Source organism: Rhodnius prolixus, unplaced genomic scaffold (assembly GCF_049639745.1).
Source record: "Rhodnius prolixus isolate KJV_2025 unplaced genomic scaffold, Rpr scaffold_8, whole genome shotgun sequence".
In the NCBI taxonomy this organism is placed as follows: domain Eukaryota; kingdom Metazoa; phylum Arthropoda; class Insecta; order Hemiptera; family Reduviidae; genus Rhodnius; species Rhodnius prolixus.
In genome coordinates this window covers 38,585,762-38,598,683 of record NW_027411593.1, presented here as the reverse complement: position 1 = coordinate 38,598,683, position 12,922 = coordinate 38,585,762, and the positions used below count along the sequence as shown (strand labels likewise).

Below are 12,922 nucleotides of genomic sequence, written 5' to 3'. Positions count from 1 at the left end.
CCTTTGGATGTGGAAACAGTCCATTGGTTTGTGATGCACTGAGGAGTTGATACCTTTAACTATTTAAGATTCCCTCCATCAGCAGTGATTTAACTGCATCTAGGCAGATTGTCAAAAACATCTCCGAGAATTTTTATAATATCTGTAAAACCATTTTTGTCTGTCGTTGATACCAATTGGGATAAAGATATATAGAGAAATGCAAACAATTTTTCAGAAGAAAAGAAGAATCTAATTTAATTGTGAGTGCCAAATGCGATGAAAATTATCAGTTCGAAATAAACACAAGAGTTTTACTTGAAAGTCTTGCGTTCTGTTGCAGACTTACCAATAAGTCCTATAAATACTTGGGTGTCACGTTATCATCGAAACCGTCTTTGGAACAGTATTTTAAAAAGAAATTTGAGTGCACGAAATTTGCTTTGAATGCTTTTAACAAATTAACAGAACATAGAAAAATATCGTTTGGTTTTCAATTTAGTGTATATAAGGAAATTTTCAACTGCAATTTCATATTTTTTAGAAACATTAACCGGGACTACATTGAAATCATATTCTTGGAAATGTAATTCATTTTAAATATTAATTACATAACTTTTAACATATGTCGCACGTCATTCATTACATTGAACCTCCATCATCAGTTTGGTGCAGAGAATTCAACTACAACTAAGTTTCCGTCTCAGCCTGCACTTGCTGACCGAGAGAGGAAGGTATGTGAGTAATATAAAATGTAAATAAACAGTAACACATGAAAAAACAAGGACAGCAAAACTGTTAACTTCCTGGCTATACCACTTACTCGAAAGGCAACAAATTAGAATACGAAATATTCAATCGAAAGTAAACCGTCGTCCATTAATACACAGATGTTTCCACGATCCTGCAAAAGATAAACTAGCCACCCTCTGACACCTGACTAACTGAGTACCTCCTGCACCTAGTTAAGCGAGTTCTGTACAGAACAGAAATATCGGTCACATACCAACATCGTTAAAACTTAACTAGCATTGATTGCCCAAACCAATAAACATGTTCAGAAAAAAGAAAAAAATGTTCAGGAAGAGAAATGAATGGGAAATCTTCATTAGTTTTACTAGAGATTCCTTAATTTCTGTATCTAATATTCTATTACCAAGCCAGGCGTACATTGTACACATTAGGTCGGCTAGATTTGGTGGCTGAGGTTCAGAAAGTAAGAAAAAATTGGAAATCTTCATTAGTCTAGCTTAAACTTCCTTATTTTCTGTTTCCTATATTCTATTTCAATTACATTAGGCCGTCTTGTTTTGGATGTAGAAGTTCAGAAAAAAGGATAAAATGGGAAATCACCATTACTTTTACTATTTTCTCTTTCTGACATTATATTTGTAAACCGTGGGTACATTACACCTAATAGGTTGGCTAGTTAGTTATGTAAAAGTTCAGAAAAAAGGGAAAAAATTGGTAATCACTAGTTTTACTGGAAATTCCTTAATTCCTGTTTCTAAAATTTTGTCTCAAAACAAAGTCAAAGTGAATTTATTTTAGTTGTTTTTGTACACTCAAAATTAATCTTCTATTTTTTATTGAATACTAGGTTTAGAGCGGGTTTAAAACAAAATTAAGACCAAAAGGTAGAAAAAAGATATGTACTTTAATCAAAAATGTTTAGCTTTTGATGTTTCAGTTTACACCATAACCTCCCAACTACAAACAAAACTAGCTTGAACGAGCCATCTTTGCTTTATTAGATAGAGTAGTAGTTAAAATATTTTTTCAAGTATGTTTCGGCAAGTGAGTAATTATGGTGCGATGTAGCTAGTAAGATTGCTTTAAAGGTGTTCAATTCTATCATAACTAATATGTATGTTTTAGTTAATAACGGACCGAGAAATTAAAAGGTAATGTTTATTACTATTTTTCACAAATTTTCTTCCAGCATTTAACAGCGTCATTGTCCTGTTAATAATATAATAATAATATCGGTTGGTGACGGTGTTTGATGAAGACGGTTGCACAAGTTGAATTTGTTTTATTGTGTTTGTATTAGCAAATGTGTTCTTTGTATCTGTCTTTGATTTTGCCACCGCTCTGACCAATTTAGGTATTAATAGTCTTTATCTTATAAATATTACTGATGACATATGTAAGTGTTGTTAGTTTCGGGATCTGGATTTATCCTGTTTACCATTTTGTTGGTCCTAATCGTGGTTTTGAGGCCCTGTTTCTAAAAAAGGTTACGTAGTTTAACTGTCTCTTTTCCGACGTGTATAAGTAGAAGTGCCGAATATGTATCGGTGTTGGTATTAAGTAATTGTTTCATAATGTAAAACCATTATCTTTGGCTGTCGTTATCTTAGAATAGAGATTTGGGATTTAAGAAACAATGGGAAGTGCTTTCTTTCAGGTTAGGTGATGTGGGTAGGATTAATGGATACGTATTTTTGTGCTTTTTATTAGGTGATAGTCTTAATTTGATGATGGAATCGTGTAATCGGTTTTTGTTTTTTCTAAGTGCGGGTGTCGTATGTTTTTGTTGATGAAGTCTATCGTTTTGTTAACGTAGTCTGGGTGTGTTAAGATTATGAGTTACCTTTATCCGCTTTACTTTATACGAGATTATTATATCTTATTTTATTCTTAGATTATTTGCTGTTCCTAGAACCTGATAGGCTGCGTAGTTCTGTGTCTTCAGTTTTGTATGTATATTTTTGATAGTATCAGCAGCTAAGTGATTGCGTGTTCTTGATTATCATGAATACTGCCACTCCTGCGTGGTGTGGTTATTATTTTTGAGTGTATTTAAGTCCTTTGTCATTAGGAGTTGAGAATGTTGTTTTGGTAATGTTCAGACACTGAGCAAACACAAAAACACTAATTTGTAACGTTTTCATTTATGGCTTTTAAAATTTTACTTATTCATTCAAAAATAATTATTTCCCTAAACAAATAAAAAAAAGTACAATTTTGCGTTTTCTGCTCAAATTTGCAGCCCCCCTCAATAATAGAACTTCAACTTGACAATTAGAGACAAATAAAAATGCTGTAAACGTACCAAACCCTTAAAAAAGTACTATGTTTCTATGTGTTATTTGTTATTTCATTATTTTTTCAAAAGATTTTACGATTTAGTTAACATTTGATAACCACCATGTAACCTTCCTCACTAAGTCAGCAGGTGGTGTGCGAGATGGAAGCACGGCGTAGTAATACTTTATCAGTATAATATTTGTCTATCAAAGTAAAATCTTTGTTGGCTTATTGCTCAGTAATGCTATCATGTGGAAGTTGGAAAATATTAGATGGATTTCATCCTTCTTATTCTGGAGAGTGAAAAGGTCAAGGAAATCTGCCTACCACTTGGCCTTTGGAAATGATCTTCAGGTAAGCTTATCCATCATTTAGCACGTTTAAAGTATTAATTTATAAACTAACACCTTTTTTTTTATGGTGATTAATGTTTTCATTTGAATCGGAGTAAATAATATTTTCATTTTCGTAGAAGACAGTTAAAGATTTTTAATGAAATGAAACTTTTTCAGTCAATTTAAATCTTTCGTTAATATTATTAACTCTTTGATTTTTTTTTGGAGGAGGGGCTTAAAAGTTTTCTTTAATGGAATAAGTTAAATTGTATTCAAACGTTGTTTATAAAAAAATCTATTTTTTAGACAACTAAACCTAATTAACAATAAGGTAAAGGTTTTTTACGAATAAAAACTTCGTACTTTTAGAGTGTTAATTCATTGAATTTTAAATTGATTTAAATCTATATATTCTTCGCATTTACGCTCTCCAGAGTGCAGGTTTATTCATGTTAGAAAAAATTTACTATTTCTTTCGCGAAATTCATTAGTAATACAGTGTACTACTTCTACAACAATATTTCTTATATTGTGGTAACACTTGTAATAATGGTAGAGCCAGTGCTTGAACTGTCATTTTTTATTCCTTGCAGTTGATTGTTTAACAGTGTAACATCCTGTTGAACCATTTTCATTTATTTTACTTCTTAAACTTCTATTTTAGAAATTTTGCTGTGAGGTGGTATCAACTTTGTAGGTACATAAATAAAAGGCAGCTATTTTTAAATGCAAAGGTTTTTATTTACTCTTATACCATTTGTACATTTTTACATAAAACACAACTTTTAGGCAAAATTTTCACAACAGTCAGATAAAGTACGTGGCAAATTTTCAACTTAACAATAATAATACATTTTTTAAAATATTTTATTTGACTATTACATGATAGCGGTAGTAGGTGCATTAATTTCTTATGATATTTATTCTATAATCTTAATAAAAGTTAACGTCTTAAACCAAAATTAAATTTTTCTTTAATAAATTATTTTAATCTATACATCAATGTTTTAATTCAATTACAATCTTCTTTATTTAATTTTTATAATATACATAAATTGTTATACATTTTTTTCTGTAGCTTCTTAATGCTAGGTAAAAGTGTTCATCAATGGAAGCCCAAGTGAAAAAGACGTAAAACATCAATCTAGTATGAATATATCAACAAACATTGGTTAGGAATCTATGAAAAAATGTAAGTAGTTATTGTACGTAATGCATGTTTTTATCAAAATTAAAAAAATGCATGTTTTAGTTAATTTTGCATGTTAATTAATGTGAAAAAGTAAAAATAGAACGTAAAAAATTAATAATAATAAGCGATACATTTTACATTAAGGTGAAACATACGATAATATTCTAAAACTATTCTAAAAAAAAAAAATAAAATAAAATTTTTGTCAAGAAAACTGAATGTAGAGTGGTTTATTTCGATTGTTGCGGATTGGAACTGCTTGACAAGTGATTTAGTTAAACTGAAAAATAATTGATTGGTTATAACTAATTCGCATTCATTCTATTTCCGTTAATAAACTATGTTCTTGGGGGTAATTTTATCAATTATTTAATACGATTAAAGTAATGAAACAAAAAACTAATTTTTTTTAAAAATATTATTTGAATCTTTTCCTTTGTACCTGAAAAAGAAAGTTTAATATTTTTTTTGATTTTTTGTTGTTTCAATTTGGATTAAATATTAAACATCAAACGTGCGTGTTAATTCTGTATCATTTTCCAATTACATAAAGCTATAATTTAGTCGAGCTGATGATTTTTAAATTCATTTTCATTGAATAAACAGGTTTAAGTTCTTAAATAAAATATTTTAATCTATATATCAATGATTTAATTCAATTACAATCAACAATTATTTAATTTTTATGAACAATACTTTACCAATTGTTACAGTTGTTTTTCTCAAACTTCTAATTCAAGATAAAACTTAGTAAACACCGCTGATACTAGAGTACAGGTTGCAAAACTGTTTATCAATGGAAGCCAAGTGAAAAAGACGTAAAACATCCATCCATAATACATTTTGTCAAGAATCAATGAATAAAAGAAGTATGTAGTTATTATATGTAATTTGCTTGTTCATTTGTAGCTAATGCATGCAAACTTCTCGAGAGCAACAACTGATTTAGCCGTTAGTAAAATTTTTTAGTGTTCATCATTGGCCTTAGTCGTGATTAGCTTATAATTTTTTAATTCATTTTCATAGAAATAATTCCATAATAATAATGTTAGTAGATTATATGTGTTATTTTATTTTTCCAATCAAATTAATTTTATTCTAAAGGACTAAGTGTGTTTTATGGAAATTTATTTCATTATCAATGAATGAAAAGATTTAGGTTTTTTTAAAAAAAAGTCAATTCTTTAGGTTAATTACAGTTTTCTTTATTTAACTTATATAATATACATCAACTTGTTACTGATGTTTTTCTCTAGCTGCTTAATGCTAGGTAAAACTCACTAAACATTTTAATAGTTTAAATTACAATAAATGTTGATTTTTCAGAATCAATGCTGATGATACCTAGAGTACTGGCTGCAAGACTGTTCATCAATGGAAGCCTAAGTGGAAAAGACGTGAAACATCAATCTCAACATACATTGGTTAGGAATCTATAAAAAAAAAGTAAGTGGTTATTGTACGTAATATGCATGTTTTTATCAAAATTAAAAAATTGCATGTTAAAAAAAAAAGTGTAATTTTGTTGCTAAAAAAGTCTTAAAAATTATTTAATTTATTTTTCTATTTAATGTGTTAATTAATATGAAAAAGTAAAAATAAAACGTAAAAAATTAATAATATTTCATTAATATTTCAAATTGATGAAGAAAATGCGAAAAAATAAAAAGGATAACCTAACAGGAAGGTTACAGGGTCTAGAGAGTGGTAGAAGTAAAAAAGAAAACCTTGAGAGAAGGTTAAAAATGGCTGGCAGAGTCGTGAGAGTGTGCTAGAGCAACTGAACAGCTGGGCGATCTGGTGGGCACTGGCGATCAGGTGAGTTGACTGCCGCCATGTTGCTCTGGGAGGCTATATAACTAAGTTCGCTGGAAGGGTGGGGCAGGGTGGGGAGAACCGTCGAAGCGACAACATCTCCTTACCTACCTCACCTTCATGATTCTTTGGGAGAGAGGTGATGAATGTTAGACTAGACTAGATAAGATAGTTTTGTTTGGAGCGACAGAGCGACCTTCCCCCCTGCATCACTCAAGTCGTACTGACGAAAATTTCCTCTGTTGCCGTATATATAGGGAAGGCTACAGCACTGTTATCTACTTTTTAACAAACAGCTGGTAGGTGGCGCCCTCTGACGGATTTATTTGGAACTAATATTTGTTTCTGTTTTGTGGCGCCCTCTGACGGATTTATTTGGAACTAATTTTTGTTTTCGTTTTTTGTTACTTTTAACCTTTTTTAGCACTTCTTTTTGCACTTTATAATTGAAATGTATATATATTTTTGATTATAATTGAATATGTAAAAGAAGAGAGATGCAAATAAATAATTTTTTTAAAAAAATTAAAGGTTCTTTTCTTATTCTCCTACTAGATCATAATTTTCTTTATATAAAAGTAAAAAACTCATGCAAGATTGCAACATAAACATGCATATTACATATTACTACTAAATAATACCTTTTGTTGGGTTTGATTCAGTTTTACAAAAATTAAAACGTTATTTATTCTGACTCAAAGGAATAGATAATTTATCAAAAAAATACGATTAGTTTATGTTGCAATACTCAGAACGTATAAAATAATAGATAAGTCTACCTGAAAAACAATCCCACACAGGCAGAGAGGTAAGTAGAGATTTCCTTGACTTCTTCATTCTCCAGAATAGGTTAAATGAGAATCTCCTAATATTTTCGGTTGCTGGATGTGAAGTAGGGTCCACAGAGATAATCATTTCCAGATGAAAGCTCAGCATTACTAGGCTGCTACTTGGTACATATAGGGAGGTTACAGCACTCCTATCTGGTGGCAAATATTTACGTTTCCTTTTGTATTTCATTAATTTATATATACATTTCTTTAATAATACATTTAAAAAAACTATGTCCATGTAAAAATAGAACGTAAATAAATATATATTTTTTAACATAAAGGTTTTTAATAATGAAAAACCTAATCCACTAAATAATAATCATTAAGACAAAAAAGAAAAATCTCGAGTGAAAGTGGTATTAATTACACTATTGTCGAATCTTTCATAATTTAACAGTCATTTAATAAAAACGTAAATAATATAGTTAATAATTGGTTAGGTCACACTTTGTTGAAAAAAAAAGTTAATTTTACATAATCAGAAAAGTTACTTACTGAATAAGTAAGTGATGAAGAAGCAAAGTAGGGATGAAACTGACACTTTTATAACAAGATTCGTTCAAATGTATTGAAATAGTTTATTTTCAAAGATTTAACAAATAAAATTGCATTTAAAATATTTGCAGTTATTTACGTCGTATATAAAAATGAATACTAAATATATAAACACAATAAAAGGTTTTAGTACGGGTATTTACTACCCAACAATATAACAATGGAATGTTCACTCACCTAGAAATATAGGCCATCATTTTGTTTGAGAGAAAAACTCAAAATGTAAACCTTCGTGATGTAGAAGACGTTAGTGGTAACATGGGATCGAAGATTGAACCGCAGTATGGATTTTTCACAAGCTAAAATTAACCAATCTAAATTACTTGAAAAAATAGAAAAGAATATATATTTGAAATACAACAGTGAATAGATATCATAGACACAAGCGATTTGAAAAGATAGATATAATGAAAATATAAAAATTGACATGCCCGCACGATCTAGCGGCAGAGTTAGAAACTATATAACTATTTACAGTTTACAATTATTCCGCTAGATAGTGATCTATATACCAAGCTTTTTAATCTAAGCGAAAGCTCTGGACATAGAAAAAAGTTTTATTTTCTGTTAAAAAGAATCTAACTTATATTATCACGTTTGTTGGCAATCTTAGAAAGGAGTAGAGCTTCAGTAATAATAAGTCTTAAGAACAGATGAGTAAATAAATATTTTCTTACTTAATTCTCCAAAAGCCTGTCACCTCCTCATTTCTATTCGAGGTAAGTAGAGATTTCCTTGACTGCTTCATTCTCCAGAATAGGTTTAATGAGAATCTCCTAATATTTTCGGGTGCTGGATGAGAAGTAGGGTCCATAGAGATAATCATTTCCAGATGAAAGCTCAGCATTACTGGGCTGCAACTTGGTGGGGAGAATAGTTGCTTTCCGACCGTCGAAGTGACATCTCCCTAACTATTACACTACATCATGATTTTTTGGGAGAGAATTGGCTTTTTCTATCTGAAAATCATTATTATTCAATGAAATAAAGAGTTCATAAGAGTTAATCTTGAATTGAAAAGAGTTCAATTCATTGACACTACAAATTTTAACTGAACCATTTTTAAGTATGCATTTTTTACTTATTCCTTTAGGAATTTAAGGAATTAATTTTAAAAAAATGAAAATAAAAATATGAAGTTTAATCTTTTTCGATTATGATCTTTTCTTTTTCTTTGATCTTTTACGATGAACTCGTAGCATTGTAAAACATCGTAATAGTATATTATTTGAATCTGAATAGCTCCAACGTTGCAATTTTACTTTCTATTACACTTGTTCTAGTCAAGTTGCACTTACTGCCATAAATTAAGTTTTGATTAAGTTTTTAACAAAAATAAATCGTTTCAGTGTTAATTTCCAAGAAAAAAAATCAATTTTGTTCAAAATTATTTAATTTTAATTATAAAACCTACATTTGGTAAAGTAGTATTCATAAAAAAGTTAATAAATGTGAGTGTAATTTAACTAAAGCATTTATATGAAATTAAGATCTATTGGAGTAAAAAATACATCACATTTATAATATTCTAATATTTCTATTCTAATTCTATTATCTTATTATTATTTTTTTTTTCAAGAAAATGAAATAAAAAAATGTTTAACTGGACTAGAAATAGTTCAATCTGATTGAAAAGATATTCAGAATTCACATGCGCCTAGGACGTTGAATTTTTAAATCAAATTAAAACCTACTTTCCACAAAAATTAAAACTTTTTTCGAATTAAATAGAAAAAATTTAATATTTCTGGAAAAAAAGATTTATTTTCTGCTGTAATATATACATATTACATATATTACGCATATGAAAATACATAAATATACATATGAAATAATAGAAAAGCCTACCTGAACAACAGTTCCACAGACTGAGTGATAGATTTCCTTAACTTCTTTATACTCCGAATAGAATGAATGAGAATCGACTTACATCTACCGGCTTCCTGCTGCATGTAATGAAGAGACAATAGAGATAATAACTTCAGATGAAAGATGAACGTTACTGTGCTCAAGCTGGTTGGAAAGGTCCATGGATGAGAGCACTGGATAATGGACAAGAATATTGCATTAACAATTATAATTTAATTCTCATCTAGAGTAAGATTGTAGAAATCGGAGCATTTTCTGCTTAGGAAGCAGTTCTAGTCCGTGGCAACCAATATAATTCAGTTTTCTTTTTGTTGCAGATAATTAACTTTTTTTATTAAGATTATCAAATAAATAGCTAATTTGCATCAGTACAAAAACCAATAACAATAAGAAGTAGAAGTAGAGAAATTACAAAATAAAATTAGCTATTTTACGACAAACCTTAAGGAATATTCAAATTAAATGAACGGATTGAATAAAGCTAAAGCGTTAACATGTACCATAAAACTAGTTTTTAAGAAGTGCTCAAGCTGGCTGGAAAGGTACATGGATTAAAGCACTGGAAATTGGAAAAGAATATTACATTGTTTCATTACGAAAAGGTTTAATCTAGCTATGATTGAAAATGCATCAGCATTTTCCAATATTTCAAAGTTAAAAAAAATAAACATTGATTCAGATAAAAACGGAGAGATTATTTTATCTAATTCTAACTAAAGCCTCATTTACATGATGCTATTTTCTTGTACATGCAAGAGCAATAATTTAAGAGCAATCTTTAACTTCCACAAATTGTATGCAATTGTTTACACGCGGATATTTATATAAAATTGAATACAAATGTTGAATAGAAATAATTGTCACTTACTTTCGTTTACATCTGTACAATTATGCTGAGATGATCATTGCTTTCAAGTTGACTTGTCTAAACACAGACTTGTACATGTCTGTACTATTTACGACCGTTGCTTCCATTACTGCACGTATTTCCATTGGCGAACTGTAAATTACAACAATCGTGATGCAAGTAATGCTGCACCTACCAGCAACTGAACAGGAATTTGGAGTTTCTGGTTTCGGACCTAAGCAATCACAAACATAATAGGACACAGTAACGTAAAAGATAAAAGATTCAATGAGTACCGGTTCAAGTGTACTCAAAATAATTGTTACAATGTACTTAATGAATCTCCAATTGCCAAGTATTTTAGTGCTATTTCTAGTTACGTTCGAGCAGGAATAATATTTCGCATTGTAGTATTTTGCCTTTGTATAGAAGAACCAATTCTAAATATCAATTAATAAAACTGGGTTCTGTTCACACGAAACATGTTCTTAAAATCATCTTTATTTTCTGTTTGTAACCCCAAACAAAGATTATAGATGCTCCGAAAACTTCTCTTCTTACTATCCATTTTTTGACCCAACTCTTTTTTTTTTACGATGTTTTCTTAATATTTCTTGCCTCAGAAGTACAGTAACGATCAACGCACCCTCACTACATTCATAGATGCAAATAAGAGAGAATAAAATTGAACACAAGAACTGATAAGAAATTATTGTTTGTGCTATTTAAACCAGGACAATATTGAAAGGAAAGTAGAGCAAACATGTGACATTTTGTTCAAACGAAGCAACTCATTTATTGCTGCAATGCTGTTGCACGCAACGGGCAATCAATTTGCATAGTGAAAATGAGGCTTAACACTACAGCTGACTATGTGAGGGAGGTTACATACTGGTTACAAGATATCAGATGTTAATATATTTAAAATAATTATGAGCTGTAAAATATTTTTTGTAAAATAGTGAAATAAAATTAATAAAATCTAGTATGTAGACAGGTCTGATAAACAGGCAATGTTTTAGAACTGAATTTTATATGAGGGGGCACATTTTATGTAAGCAGAAATCACTGAATTTTAACAAGTTCATTTGGGATAGAAAATATTGTAAAATTAAAAGAAATTATTATAAATATATTCCTCCGGTGATTGTTGTCCAGGGGGGCAGTCTTTAATGAAATACATATATACTATTAATATTATTATTATAAAAATACATATATATAAACATACGGATATTACTTAATAAATAATGCGTAAGTATTAAAATCTGAAAAACCTTTAACGAGAATAAAAACTATTCACGCTATTTTATTTCTTGTATTATTGTGTTTCGGTAAAGTTTTGACTGAATAGCGTGTTCGAGTTATAGTTAATTTTGGTCGTTAAAAGTGTTTTTTTTTAAATGGCTTTCTGATTGAATTTCTATTCTTTCAATGATGTCCATACGTCTTCCTTTTCTTTCGTATGTAACAGTGTCATTTTTTATTGTAAATAACGCTGCCTCATTAAAGATTTTGTTTCGGTATGTGCACATATCCTGTTTCTTAGTTGGTTGAACCTAAACGCGGTATAAGGCCTAGCGAGGACAAGGTTACATACGTCCATACATACGTTGTACTTTGAGGAAATGTTGAATTGCTTACCGGTTTTAGCAATTTTATTTGTGCTTAGTATTATTTTAATAATATTGATGAAACTTTAAAGAACAAGCAATGACGAAACGTGTGAAACTGCTTTACATGGATAACACTCAAAATTGCCCATAGAACTGAAACGATTGATATACGAGTATAATAAAACCTATGTGGACAAACGGACTGCCAAACTTACAAACATACGGACTGTACAGATATTTCAATCAGAATTACTCTGATAAATAGTTGACGCTCCTTTCTACGTGACTAACCTCACTCTTCACAACGACCTCAACATCCCATTCGTACAACAAATTGTCGAGACAAACAATCAAAAGTTCCATGCTGTTCTATCTACTTGCTCTAATCCTCTCGGACAGTCTCTCGCCTCATCTGTAGATATCGACTGAATCGTCAATGGCCCCGAGACTTCCTTGAAGTCTGAAGACCATCACCATCAACGTCGGTTTCCTGTACAGTGCTACAGCTGGGTAGCTACACTTCTGCTATTCACGCACTAATTTATCTAATTTCCTATGTATTTATTGTACATATATATTTATACAGATTGTAAATAACTAAATAAATTAATAAACACGTTTATTATAAATTTCTTTATTTCCGAGAAAACAGAGATGTAGAAAATGTTACCCTGTTGCATCTACTCAGAGAAAAAAGACTTGATTAAAGCAGATAAATAATAATAGTAAGAAATAGTAATAATTCTAAAAAAAAATAGTTCTTAGATAAAAAGTAATTTACTAAAAGAAATATTCACAGAGTATGAAATTTGAGCCTTCAGGCAGCTACGAGTTACAGTTATCTGTGC

The 12,922-nt window shown here is 29.9% G+C and overlaps 2 long non-coding RNA genes across 6 annotated transcripts; one reads left to right on the top strand and one right to left on the bottom strand.

Moving 5' to 3' along the window:
* The first annotated feature begins 639 nt into the window (after positions 1-639).
* On the top strand, positions 640-6,053 carry LOC141451435 (uncharacterized). 4 transcript variants are annotated; one of them, XR_012456781.1, is made up of 4 exons: positions 640-1,883; positions 3,252-4,539; positions 5,253-5,408; positions 5,866-6,053. It is a non-coding gene; the product is annotated as an uncharacterized lncRNA (long non-coding RNA). The 4 variants fall into 4 exon arrangements; XR_012456780.1 differs by lacking the exon at positions 640-1,883 and having other exon boundaries at positions 1,892-3,366; positions 4,440-4,539; XR_012456779.1 differs by lacking the exon at positions 640-1,883 and having other exon boundaries at positions 1,892-3,366; positions 4,426-4,539.
* LOC141451434 (uncharacterized) lies at positions 5,834-11,350 on the bottom strand. 2 transcript variants are annotated; one of them, XR_012456777.1, is made up of 7 exons: positions 10,792-11,350; positions 10,480-10,693; positions 9,591-9,784; positions 8,420-8,701; positions 7,920-8,041; positions 7,134-7,337; positions 5,834-5,972 (listed from the first exon to the last, which is right to left on the bottom strand). It is a non-coding gene; the product is annotated as an uncharacterized lncRNA (long non-coding RNA). The 2 variants fall into 2 exon arrangements; XR_012456776.1 differs by having other exon boundaries at positions 10,480-11,349.
* Positions 11,351-12,922: the final 1,572 nt, after the last annotated feature.